The sequence below is a fragment of the Diadema antillarum genome, unplaced genomic scaffold (genome assembly GCF_040938485.1).
Source record: "Diadema antillarum isolate AM-2024a unplaced genomic scaffold, OU_Dant_1.0 seq00001772_RagTag, whole genome shotgun sequence".
NCBI lineage: Eukaryota > Metazoa > Echinodermata > Echinoidea > Diadematoida > Diadematidae > Diadema > Diadema antillarum.
Genome location: NW_027272453.1, coordinates 77,287 through 92,020, shown reverse-complemented (window position 1 = coordinate 92,020; position 14,734 = coordinate 77,287).

Below are 14,734 nucleotides of genomic sequence, written 5' to 3'. Positions count from 1 at the left end.
AGCAGTTGCGCCCGGTGCCCCCCCCTTAATTTCCAAACAAAAAAAAATATGGCTACAAACGGCAGTTTTTGGACTGTAAAATGTCAAAATTTTCAAGCTCGCTTGCTCGCTCGCTCGCATTTAATTGTTGTGCAATTCTCCTGATGTTGCTGCCAGTAATTACCGGCAGTTGCGCCCATTGCACCCCCACCCCTCCTTTATTTCCAAAGCGAAAAAATATGGCTCCAAATGGTAGTTTTTGGACTGTAAAATGTCAAATTTTTCAAGCTCGCTCTCTTTGCTCGCTCGCATTTCATTGTTATGCCATTCACCTGCTGTTGCTGCCAGTAATTGCCAGCAGTTGTGCTCAGTGCGCCCCCCCCCTTAATTTCCAAAGCAAAAAAAATATGGCTACAAACGGCAGTTTTTGGACTGTAAAATGTCAAAATTTCCAAGCTCGCTCTCTTAGCTCGCTCGCATTTAATTATCATGCCATTCACCTGATGTTGCTGCCAGTAATTGCCAGCAGTTGCGCCCGGTGCACCTCCCCCCCCCCTTAATTTACAAAGCAAAAAAATATGGCTGCAAATGGCAGTTTTCGGACTGTAAAATGTCAAAATTTTCAAGCTCGCTCGCTCCGCTCGCTCGCATGTAGTCGTTATGCCATTCTCCTGATATCGCTGCCAGTAATTTGTCGTTTCACACCGTCATTCCATAATCCATTTATAGGGGGTACAACCCCCTCCGGCACTTCCACACCCTTGCTCGCTCCCAAGCCCCCCCCCCCCCCCCACCCCCCACCCCCCCCCCCCCCCACCCCCAAGATGAAATCTTTAGCTACGCCCGTGCCCTTTCCCCGCTTGGTTTCCCTCAGTAAAAGTCTAGGGATTGAGAGCTTCCTATATTCCAAATGTCTGTCCAAAAAATATCGTAAACATTTAGTGTCAAAACGCACCCCCATTGAAAAAAAGCTGGTGACGCCCCTGTATTGGGAGGTTTATAAGGTTTAGTCCCGTAAATGATTGGACTTCAGGCGTATAATTTATTCAGATATTCGAGGCAAAGCATAAGATAATTCACGTGCAGATGTAAAGTCTTTGCTGCTCATTGGTTTATGATGTACACTGTACCCATACGGTGTAGGTAAATCGTTACAACAGCGATGCCAATCGTTATTCTTGTTATACTGTTTTGCCCAAAATTGTATCGGGTTTCTATGGATAATACTTAAACCCAAAACTTGTGTTATAATGCCACACATGTCTATGGCATGCATATAATTACTCCTTTAGTCTTTAATGTACAAGTGGCAAAATATGGTATAAAGACGAATTATTGCATGAAGAATGTGTGAAGAGATTTAACACACCACACTTATAGATACAAGAAAGGATGACTCGATTCACCATAGCGTAGTAGGGTTTGAACAGCGCTGTTGCTGTATTTATTCATTTATGCAGAAAATACTGTAGTAACATATAAATATGTTGAACAAAGTTAAAGTGACAAAAGTTGTGTTCATAAGTGCAAGAATGCACTATGCATTGAGTACAGGCTCCCTATGAAGTGTATATTAAGACACACATGCAGTATACTACATGTGTATGTGTATTCGACATGGTTACAGTTACATTCATCTGTAATCTGAGCGTTGAACTGCATTACCAAGGATGCTTTCATTTATATTTTTCAGCTTGAATAAACACCGTTGAGAGCGGTAATTATCCAGTTCAAGCCCGGGTGCATCAGTCTGTTTTGTCGCCCTCAATGGGCGCGCCATCTACCGTTTTATTAGTAATGATATTCCCAGAATCAAGATCATTAGAGAATATAGCTGTTGATTAGAGCACTTGACATTTGGATAAGACTCTATGTTCACTTCATTTTGGCCCTATTACTTTTTGTCTTTGTTAAGTGCTTCGGAATATACTTACTTATATATATATATATATATATATATATATAGAGAGAGAGAGAGAGAGAGAGAGAGAGATACATATATCTATACATATATGTATAGATATACATAATAGATACGTATATATTATATATATATATATATATATATATATATATATATATATACATATATTAAACTACGAGTTATACTGGATAAAAAAAGCTCCGCTATCATTGACAGTATGTACGTTGCAATTCTTATCATTTGGTTCTTAAATATGATATAGGTTTTCCCGGCCAATCTCGCACATTTTTCATTCCAATAACACTAATTTCTACATTCAATTTAGCACAATTTATCCTAGATGGCATGTTCGGTATTTCAATTTTATAATCTTTTCATTCAAATTCATTTTGGAGCATTCAAATTATAATAATGATAATAATAATAGTAATAGTAATAATAATAATAATAATAATAATAATAATAATAATAATAATAAGGTCTTATTTATCCAGGGTAGCCTCTTCAGCGTTGCCACTGCTCTACCAGAGGGCCCTGCCTTTATTATTACCCCAGCGTTGCCAGGTACCCACTTATACACCTGGTCGAGAGGGACATTGTGGGCAAAAACATCTTGTCCAAGGACGTAAGCACTGGGCGGGATTCGAACTCGGGTCCTCCGATTGGGAGTCGAGAGTCTTATCCACTATGCCACAGCGCCCCCATTTAACATAATTTGTATCAGCACTTTTTCAGTTCAAATTCGTAAGACAAGCACCATTTCGCAAATCGTTCATTCAATTTAGCATGATATAGTCACGTGATGATGATGAAATTAAGGAATGGCATAGTTTGGTTGGGGCCATCTTCCTCGTCAAGCTTAGCTTATGATGATGGTCCCCTGCATTTCATTTTTATCATTTCCTATTGCTTCCTTTCATATATGATATTCGTTCTTGAAAAAAAGAAAATGTATGTAAGATCCAAATGTTACGAATATTAGCTGTGTAAATGACTATGTAAGTATTTTGTTGATTTGTTGATTTGTATTGATTCTGAAATGCAGAAATAAAAACTGAATTGAACTGAACTGAACTGAACTGAAATGGTGCATTAGGTTTTCAACTTTTTGATTAGATAATTAATGAGAAACATATACTATGAAATATGAAAGAGTGTACCCATGAAGACTTTAAAATATGAGAGGAAAATTGATTTTGAAATGGCTGATATCCAAAACAAAGATGTCCTAATAAAAGGTGGGACTCAAAACGAATTTAAACCTTGGTCTAATGCAAATTAAAGAGTTACAAAAAGAAAGAAGAAAAAGAAAGAAATCATGATCATTATCTTTTCTCCGTGTGTCTCTGGTTGTGACGGCGAGCTATTTACCAAACTACTACTAGAGTACGAATAACTAATATAACATAACTATACAATATAACTATAGCTTCTGCGTTTGACTAAGTGAGCGTTCTGTTAAGACAATTGTTTTAAACATAGTGCATACCTGCCAACCCTGAGACTTAATAAATCTGAACAAACAGGGAAAAATTATTCAGAAGTCTGAACTTTAATAAATTTCATACTTTGCTATTTCAGATATTTCCAAAAATCAGAACACACTGAAATTAATGCGTTTTCTTTCAGTGAAAAATCTGAATACTCAGATTAAAACTGAACAGTTGGCAGGTATGATAGAGGAGTATTTGTCTACGGATAATTTTATTTTTTATTGTTTTCCTCATTTTTTTCGGACGCATGAAAAGCACGGTTTTTTTTTTTTTAGTCTGATGAATTAAAAAAAAAAGAACTTACCATTCTTCGATGTATTATAAACGCCTCGAAAAATCGCGTTGCAAGCTGCGTTGACAGGGCCTGCAGCTATGTGAAGCACACTACTCTTGAAATCACTCTATGGCTTTAGAGTAATTGAGTCATTCAAGCCTTTATCGGGTCTTACTTCATACATTGTGATTAAAGTTCTGCAAAGGTTGTCGTCATAATACCATGTACTCTCTAGAGCTGGCAACTTTGTGAGTGTAATTATCTTGACCCCCCCCCCCCCATTAACGAGAGATGGGTTTGTCATAAAGCGGAAATTGCTAATGAACAAGGGCCGTGATATCGTGCGGCATATTTAACTTGATTTTTTTTTTTGATTACTTAACGCTCTTTTCTTCAGTTCTCTTTCAAATGGTGATAGATATACAGAGTTGGTGGTAATATAGAAATCCCTCGAGGTTATACACGTGAAAAAAAAAAATCGAATTTCCATGTGGTGTTTAAAAACCAAAGTGCTTCGGAACGCCGCGCCGGTATCATGATGTTGAGAACCGTAACAAAAGCCTCTTATGTAAAAAAAGTATTAAAAAGGCTTCTTTCGTAAAATGGTAAAACCCTATCAAAGCCCTAGTGAAATCACAGACATGAAATAAACTCTTGTATCCCTAACCCTGACATACTTTAACAAGTTATTATTTTGATTTTCATTGAAAAGTGATTTTTTTTTCTTGCGTACTTGGCTCTATAATCTGTCATTACCCTGATTTTGCAGAGCCATTTCATACTTTACCAACAAACTGCTATACTCATAGATATCTGAACCAAACTTTGCACCGATGTCGATGTAAAATAATAATATATATAATATAACAAATACTCCTCTATCATACCTGCCAACTGTTCAGTTTTAATCTGAGTATTCAGATTTTTCACTGAAAATTGTAATCCTCTCCCTGGTATGATGCTAATGATCGTAAAGTTTTATGTTAATGCGTGCCATGTAGGAATTGCCTTAATTCTTGGCGCAAAATCAAACATGTTTGCCATGTTTGTTCACCGTTTTTTATAGCGGCATGAAAATTATAGACTTATTGGTTTAGCAATCTTCCTCCATTTTATGATATGTACATGGACCATATGTATGCATGATGAGTGTGTTTGTGTGTGACTGCGTGTTCGTATGTATATGGTTATGTATATATATCTATTTTGATATATTATATTAATTGCTTTAGTGCAAAATTAAAAGGGTATGGTATAATTTTGGTTGAGATGAGGGTTCAGATTTTAACTTTTTGCGAGATAATTAGAAAAACCTTACAATATGAATTGTTGTAAAGAGCATACAATTCGAAGAGGAATTAAAAGGTTATTTGATGAAATTAGAAAACCCTTACAATATGAAATATCAAAGAGCATACAATTCGAAGAGGAATTTAAAGTTTATTTGATGAAAATCGATTATGAAATGGCTGCGATATCCAAAACAAAACAAAACAAAGCGGTCCTAATAATAAAAGGTGGGTCCCACCTTTTATAGGACCACTTTGTTTTGGGATTTCTCAGTCATTTAAAAACTGATTTTCATCAAATAAACTTTCAATTCATCTGTGATATGCTCTTCAATATAAAGTGGTTTCTAATTAATTCGTAAAATTAAAAACTGAATCTCAATCTCATCCAAAACTATACCATCACTTTAAGATGTTCCCGTGTTTGTTTAACGTTGTAAACTGGCACGTACACTATTCGTAGCAGTCGTTCCTTCTGTTTTTTTTTATTTCATTGAAAATAAAGACGTGAGGAAGTTATATCTCAACAAAAGGTGTTAATCATCATCATAGTCGTGGGCGAGTTCAGATTATGAATTTTGTATCATTGCCATGAAAAGGTCTACCTTTGAACCCATTCAGACGAAAGATGGGATGTATGTATCTAAGTAAACCTTTTCAAGCATTATTTAATGCTTGTCACGCGATAACCATGAAAATAACAGTGAAAGGTTGGATACCTGAGAATGTTCGTCATCTTTCGCATTAATTTTGTATCTGCAATTTTCAGATGATGCACCGTGTCAGTACAATCAGGATATAATCAATTGCTCCTTTATGTAGCAGATAACCCATGTTGAAATCTACATTATGTATCTAGAGGACAGAGGATGATTTGAGCCGCTGGACAAAATAATTATCTGGTTTAGGTACCGTTAAAGATACAAATCTAAATGCAGAGACGTCATTGCTGCCGACTGGAACCGGAAAAAGGAAACTACGTTATTCACGGAACCGTACTCCGAGTTTAAAAAAAGAAACAAAAACAAAAACAGAAGAAATATTGGTGATATCAAATTTCAGCTCTTGCTGTTGACTTGACATGTTTCCAGGTGTTCATCCAAATGGAAATGCTGGGGTTGTGGTGCCTTGCATATACCAAGGACTGTAATTAGTACTTTATAGACTGCTATTGTATATAAATAGTGCTCCACCTAACGATACAAACGCCATCAGTGTAATCTTTGGTGTTAGTTGACAAGTTACCGACTTCTTTTTCCTGTCGAGGGTTAAGTTGACTAAAATTAAGGTAAGTTGTAAGTTGGTGATTTCTGTAACGGTGAAAATTTTGTTGCTAAAAGCGTTATCTAACACATGAAGAAGGCCTAATTATTACTACAAGCATTTATCATTACCCTCCAAAATGATAAGCAAATAATTCAGTGCGCCCTACAACATCTGTTTGCGTCTTTTCTATGAATCATTTTATATAGTTTTCATCAAAGACTGTCATCGTCATCACTATGACTTCTTCCTCGTAACTTCCTGTGATCGCAACCATTCCAAAATATCTTTTCGTGAATATTTGTTTAGAAAGATTTGAAATGTATTACGCTATGATTAGTCAAAATACAATCCAGTTTATTGTTCAACGCATTCAAAATCCCATTTATTTCAGTAATGTTGTATAATATATCACACTGGTATAGTTTATATATTATACGCTTATCATGCCTGACATAATTGTTATTCATGGTTGTAGAGTTTTGTACTCTTTGGAAAAAGGTACAAATGACGCCATAATTTTCTCATTTATTATTGCATTTTATACTATTATTTTCATCTCAAATATCCCATCATGCATTAAGCATTACTTACGTTGCCAACGGTTTGGTAGCCTTCTATAGTGTTCTAATTCTCTATCAGTGCCTCAATGTTAACAAGTCTAGGGATCGTGAGTTTTTCATAAAGATAAAGAGAATTGTGAGATACGTACTTTGGTTTTTATCATTGTGTTTGATTTGGTGGGGGTGCACATGCAGGATATGGTCCTGTTAGGGTTAAGGCCTGTATAACCTACTGCTAGAGCTTTTGAGAGCAATTTTACTAATCTGAAGGACTGTGCATTAGATCAGCCGCTCGTCCCCGGCACTTTTGAAACTATCCGGTGATATTCAAACTATTCGCGATGTCTCCTGCATTGTTTTTTAAATACTGTTTTACTGTAAAAAGCTACTTATTCCTCTGTTGTATATTTATTGTGTGTGCTGAGCAAACTTCGGAATTCTTTAGAACAGCGCAACTAAATGGCAATAAAGAGCAGGCAAGCATAACAGTATAGAATCTACAGACATGCGCTCAACAAATGACTTCCTATTACTAAAATAGTACTATAACTGTTATAATTAACATACATGTATATTCTCTCTCTGAATGAGATTTGCATTAAAATTCATCAACAAGCATCAAGTTCAAACAATTTTCTCCGCATTTTATTCCTATAGATAATTTCCATGTTCTGAAAACTCAGTTTATGGAGAAATGTATTTAATCTAACAAGGAGAAGTTATCATCCAATTTCGCGCCGGCTGGATAACCGGCCATTGTTCCCAAATAGAAATTTCAGTTTCATTTGTAGGAACACATTTTCGCCATGGATTGTTCGAATTTATTCAAGGTAAATAGACTGTGAAGTTCAATGTAGCTCTCACCACATTTTCTTCATGTCTGATCCCTCCTTTTCCGCTGTTTTGATTACATGATTAAATTTTATTTCAATGCCCCATTCTAAAAGTATATTTTGATCATATTCTAAATGGAGCATATATACATTTTATTTATCTTATTTCTAGAGGGAGAAAGCTTATTTCTTTGTATTCATCTTATGATATGATGCAATCTAGTGCATACTGTGATAAATTCGTAATTAAGAGTAACTTTTACAAGTTAAATGGAAGAAGGTATATTTGTACATTATTTTACATGACAAGTTACCGAAAGGTTATATATAAATTATGTTTATTTATTCATTGATCGATTTATCTATCTGTTAATTGATTTTTGAGGGAGGGATTCTAATATCAGCATAGGGAGCATGGGAATTTGTTGAAATACGTGAGTCTCATGAGATTCGGCAGCCCTGCCTTTTGCAATGTGTCTCAACGTTCGAGATGTAGGAACTTTACCCTAGCTATGATCTTTATCACTGGAATTCCCCAGCAGATTTATTCCCTCTTGAAGACAACCGAAATTCAGAAATAATGGAAACAAGAGAAGAAGGAAATCTGCCTGTACAAGGGCAACGGTTCATTCCCTGCGGCGGCGTGGTAACGGGCTTCTTTCAGATCGTCTGTGGATTAGCATCGTGCAGCCTTGGTATCTGGCAGATAGTGATTGGCACGCCACTCGGCGTAGCTGGTTACGGAATATGGACTGGCTTGTGTGTAAGTTACTCGCGTGCAGTTCAAGAACAGTAGAATTAAAACAAACTTACATGGGGATAAAAGTTCAAAGATTATCTAACTTGTAACTTGTAAAGAAAAGTACTTCAGGGACCTTGCTGTCTGTTCAGCTGGTATTACTCTTTAGGTGTTTTGGCTGAACTGAACTTATCTTTAGCTTACGTTCGGAAATTGTCCTCAAAAGCTGCCACTTTTAGCTGTATGCCTTACAACCATAGCCAGAAGATATCATTACAAAATATACGAAACATTTCAGATTAAGCTGTTATGAACTTTAATAAAATGTATCTATGATATTGCACACTTATTTTCCTTTGTTATGTCATGAAGCTTCTTGTATCATGTCACTATACGGTATTCGCGTTAAGGCCTTGGAGTGGTTCAGGAGCTACCTTACAGATTGCAAACAGTACGTTTCTCTCTCTGGTCAAAACTCCTGCAACCTATCTGTCATCTGTGGTGTTCCTCAGTCATGTCAGTGTAGTTTACTGGAACTATTTTATTCGTTCTGTACAAAAATATTATAACAAATGCTCCTAACTTTATCTCTTATACCGTTTGCTGATGACTCAAATGTTTGAGATCCTCACATTCTGGTGGATACGTTAAATTCTGAAATAAAAAGATGATATTGTTGGATAAGGTCAAATAAGTTGTTGTTCAATCTTCTTAAAACTTAATGTTTGTTATTCAGTAATACAATGTACTTTGAATAGTCTCCGCAATAATATATCAATAATCGACCTGGTCTTACAGTTTAAAGCATGCATCTCCTGTGAAATTCTTCACGGTGCTTTGAAAGAATACAATGGTATTGCCTGAATGTTGTCGAACTTTGACTTAGTTGCTGCTTTTTTTTTTCTTCAGATATTTCTGCCTACGGGAATCCTGGGCTTGGTGGCTCATCGCAGAAATATTCGTGTGGTAACGTGGCAAAAACGAATCAAGAAATGAATTCTCCATCTTGCTATAAACATCGCTGATCTCAAATTTCAAATCTCGTTTTTTTTTCTTAATGAAATAAACAACAAGAAAAAAGAAAATCAAGCAAAAGCAATATGTAACATTCATAACACAAATTGCAGAATTACCTAAATAGTGTTATATTTTAGAGTGTGATAAAATTTTCCTTGCAGACTTTGAGAATTTGTCAATTTCATGTGTGCGTATGTAAGTATGTGTGTCTGGGTTGTTTTATTTGTGTGTGTGTGTGTGTGTGTGTGTGTGTGTGTGTGAGTGGAGGTCGGGTACAGGTGTATGTATGTTACTCCTTAATGTGGAAAAGGTGAACAGTTGCAGGAAAAATGAAATAACCAAGAAATCAGCACTTTTCCTCCATTTCCTTCAAATGTAATGCTAATTTGATATCATCATGCAGATAGTGATGCCTAAGTGTTGTTCATTTCACAGTATTTTTCTTTGTTACTAAATTGTATTGATATTGTGTGTATGTAAATGTTTTGTGTTGTTGGAAATAAAATAAAATGAAAAGAAAATGAAATTACAACGGAAAAGATATGAGATGAATATGAAGAAAAAATTGATGAAAATGATTGCTGAAAGACAAAATTTCTTTTGCTGTTAGTGTGCGCAGCGACTGTGACGGACGAATTTGAATTGCAAATGAGAAGAATGTGTGGCAAATGAATAATTTCGTTTGAATAGACTTTGTTCAAAAATGATCGACGCAAGTCGAATTTGAAAGTAGGATTGAAATATTCCAGATTTCTCGGGGAGAAACTGAATTCGAAATCTTGTAATTTGAATGAAAAAAATTCGAAAATGAGCGGGAAAACCTATACTATACTCATATTATTATCAAATATGTAACGACCTATATATATTCCATTAACCTGCTGTTGATGACGAGCAGCATTAAACAGATCTTACGCTATGATTTTTAAGAATATTTATGGTTAATAACAGGGCAACAGGGGCATAGACCCCCGATATCAAAACACTACACCATCAGAGCTCAGATTTCCCACATTTTTTATAGATTTTACACGAAAAAAGGAGAATGTTTCATGTTTTTACGAAACTAGTATAACATGATCAAGGCCAAGTATTGACCCGAACTAGAGTTTCCTAATCCCCTCCCCATTTTTCCCCATTTTCATATGAACCTAACATTCTTAAATTGTGTGCAGTTATTGCAAATAATGCTTGCTCTATAGCGAATTTTAATGACCGAAAGAACGGAAATATTAGGCATGGACGAATTTGAATGACTATCGAGGAATGCCGTTGCTCGATTTGTCAAAGTGATTGGCGCAAGTTGCAAATATGATTCCTGTGTTTTTGATTTTGAGCGCCCAGAGGCAAATTTGGTTGCTGATTTTTTTAATGCACTTCGCACGAAACTGATTGCTCAAAATGCTGAATTGACTGGGGAAAGTTTGAAATTAAATTGGAAATCCTAAAGTATATTTTAAAATAAACATGGGACGTTCGGTACAAGACACGCAATTATGTAGGTATGTCCTTTCATTTCCAAACTTCTTTCATCCAGATTTGTAGTTCAATTTCGTCCCGAGAAATCTGGAATATGCCAATCCTTGTTTCAAATTCGTCTTTTAGTGTCGCTCACTTTCAAACAGTCTATTCAATTTAGTAATTTGTTACACATTCTCGTCGTTTACATTTCAAATTCATCTTTCACCCTCACTGCACACATAACGACAAAAGCAAATAATTCATTTGTATTTTAGCGATCTTTTTCGTCAAGTTTTCCTTCAAATTCATTTCATATCTTTTTGTTGTGATTTCTTGGTTACATTGTTTTATTTTTTCCTGCAACTGCTCAACTTTTCCACGTTTAAGAGTATAGCATACACACACGTGTTATACAGTATCCCAACCCCTCACACGAAAACACACACACAGACACACACAGACACACACACACACACACACACTCCTACAAACACACCTTAGTCAGAGTACACACGGAAACAAACATAGGAATCTCTCACAAACAAAAACAATATTCCATGGTTTCAAAGCACATATGATTTAAAGTTAACTTAATGTTTTAATGTTAAAAGACAATATTTTGCCGTTTTGATTTTTTGTTTGTATGTGTGCGTGCGGATGTGTGTATGTGTGTGTATGTGTCTTCTTTGTGTGGTTGTGGGATACACGTTTGTGTATGTTATTCCTAAAATTGTGGAAATAATGAACGATTGTAGGGAAAGGTGTCATTAGGAAATCACAACGGAAAAGATATGAGATGAATTTGAAGGAAAATTTGACAAAAATGATCGTTCAAAGACGACATTGCTTTAATTCCTGTTTTAGTCACGTGTTATGTGTGCAGCAAGTGTCACGGACGAATTTGAATTGTAAATGACGAGAATGTGTGCCATAATTTCTATTACTAAATTGAATACACTCTGTTTGAAAATGATCGTCAAAAGACGAATTTGAAACTATTATAGGATTGACATATTCCAGATTTCTCGGGAGGAAATTGAACTAGAAATCTGAAGGATAATGTTTAGAAATTAACGGGAAAACCTTTAGTATTATTATCACAAATCAATTGTCTGAACATTCATTGAAAAATGTGTTTGCTTGTTTTGTCCGATCTTCCCATTACACAGATTAAGGCGTACTTGGCAATGTCCACGATATCTGCCGTGGTAGGGGTAGCTGTATTCGTCACGAGTTTTTTGTCGGCAATTGCCCTCGTTTTCAGCAGTTTGGTTTCCCATGATCCAAGTAGGGTAAGGCATATCCACTATGTTATATCGACTAGGCATGAGTTAATTTTTGTAATGCTGAATGTGTACAAGGACGGCAATGGTTTATATTTTGTACAAAATCATTTAATGCGATGGATATTCGAAGACATGAGCATTTGTGACCCTGCACCTCAAAACAAACAAAAAGTCGCCAGACATGAATTTTTAGTTAAGACCATATTCTGAAAAAGCAGACTTTAAGCTTGAAAATGATGTATAACTCAAATCAAATAGACTCTCCTAACCTATCTAAATATTGGAAAGAAAGCACAAACTCAGGAAAAGTGTGAACTGAGAAAAGAGGCTCTGAAGTACAGTGTCTATTCAAGCGCTTAATCTTTACTAAACCGTGCTGGCTGTGGGATGAATGGGACAAAAACAGGAGGTAAGCCACCAGAGTAATAACAATGAAGGAATTATCAGATTAAACTGAAATTAAGCATGCCTCAATAACACATTCTGTCCATAATCAATGCCAACTTTCAAAGCAGTAGCACTATCCTTTCAAAAGTTGTTATAGTTGACAATGAAGAGTGTGGACAAGGTTTTTCAGAAATGAAAAGGGGATTCTTAAGACACACCTACTGACACTATTCTACCAAATGTGTTCGAGATAAACTGCCAAAAAAACACACTTTCCTGCCCGTTTTATGATACCAAATTTTAGCATAATGTAAAAGAAGACCCGCTCTGTTAGAAAATATGAAAATGTCAAGTTCGGCTAGGTTGACCCATTTCACTTATTTTCAGTCCTCACGCAAAATCAGTGTGTGCGACTTTTTGTTCGTTTTGAGGTGCACGGTCACATTTGGGGAATATTGGGAATATTTTCAATCGCAAATTAAGAAAATTAATTTCTAATGAGAATGTGAGTTTCTGAATTGAGTTATCTGTCACTTCCTTTTCCATGTGTGCATCTTTACGTTGTACAAATTGTAAATCTATGTGTGCAGAGATAGACCTGTAGCGTGGGAGGGTGTAAGATTGGATAACCTCCTTCAACACGAGCGGGCTTTTCACATTTTTTGAGAATATTAAGACATTTTAATTAAAAAACGTGATAAACACAACATTCGTGGCAATGCTTAAATATTAAGCATTGCATAAATATTTATGATTGCAATGTGAATGGCTAAATCCTTTTTATTTGTGCTTAAAGGCAAAATTTACCATGTGCAGATGAAACAAAAAAGCACCAATATTGCTTTAAAATAGTTCTAAAATGTGAGTTAGGGAAAGAAAGAACAGCTTAAAAAATAAAATGTGAACAATAGTTGTATGTTCCCGACTAAACCGTCTCCAGTTATGGTTCATTAAGAAAAATACATCTCCTTACATTTTAATTTTCATTTTGAAAATTTTATATGGTAGGATTTTTGTGATAGAACAGACCTACACTATGTATCAAATGTGATATCTTGAGGAAAAAAAATCACTGTTCCCAAAGGTAAACTGGACATTTGAACATTAATAATCTCTTTATACAGCATTCTAAGCTGGTTATGTGGAAGTGGAAATTTTTTTTTTTAGATCTGTCAAAATTTTTGACACTCTGGATCATTCATTTTGTATTGTTGTTTTGTAAAATTACATGTTTATGGTATTCGTGCAATTTCTGTGGAATGGATAGAGTTTTTTTTTCTTTATTAAAGAAAATAATTTGTGTGTATTGTTATAGTGGTAGCTCCTCATTTTTAGGCGCATCAGGGAAATTACCCCACTCCCCCGGCTAAATACTCCCTAATTGGGGGCCACATAATTAAAATGTGATGTTCCACAGAAAATTTCTCGTGCAACATTCATAATCTTTATGATGAGACATTTGTTATCGTTAGGGATTTTATTACATAATATTATCTGTAATGCCACTACATCTGCTATATTGCCGCATTTATTCTACCCAAGGAGGCTCGAGAGATGGAGTTACAACTGACTATAATTATTCAATCACCTTTTGTGCCTTTGATGTTCGATGCTTGAAGCCGCCATCTTTCTGAGCAATCTGAAGATTTATTTTTAACGCTAACGTAATATCGGATATATGCTGCTCGTTTATATATCAAATGCAATGAAATTTCACCTGATGATAAAGCATATAAAACAAAAAATCAATTCCGTTCAAAAATATGTGCAAAAGTGTAAATCTGAGCTGTATTTTGTGAAAATGTTTGAAATTTTACCCTCATGGAAAGCCGGTTTTATCACTTTTCTCCCTATTTCCGCCAAATGAAACTACATGGTATTATCTTCGAGTATAGTTCTTTATAAATTAATATGTCAGATTAGCGTGCAGACATGTACAGTCGAGTAATTTTAATATCTATTTCAGCAATATTTGAGCAATTTCTATTCGCGTTTTACCATTGTCTACCGCCCATCGTTTGTAAGTAGGGATAGCGAAAAGTAATTACAATCACAAAGACATATCTTCCTTGGAAAGTGGCTGGTGATTATGCAATGAGACACGAGTCAATAATATTGTCTTCGCATCTGAGCGGCAGATCCAGTTTGACACATACTTCAAATTTAATGTTTTTGAGTGGCGGCTTCGAGCACGGGATCAAAGCGAATAAGGCTGTTGTGACTCCA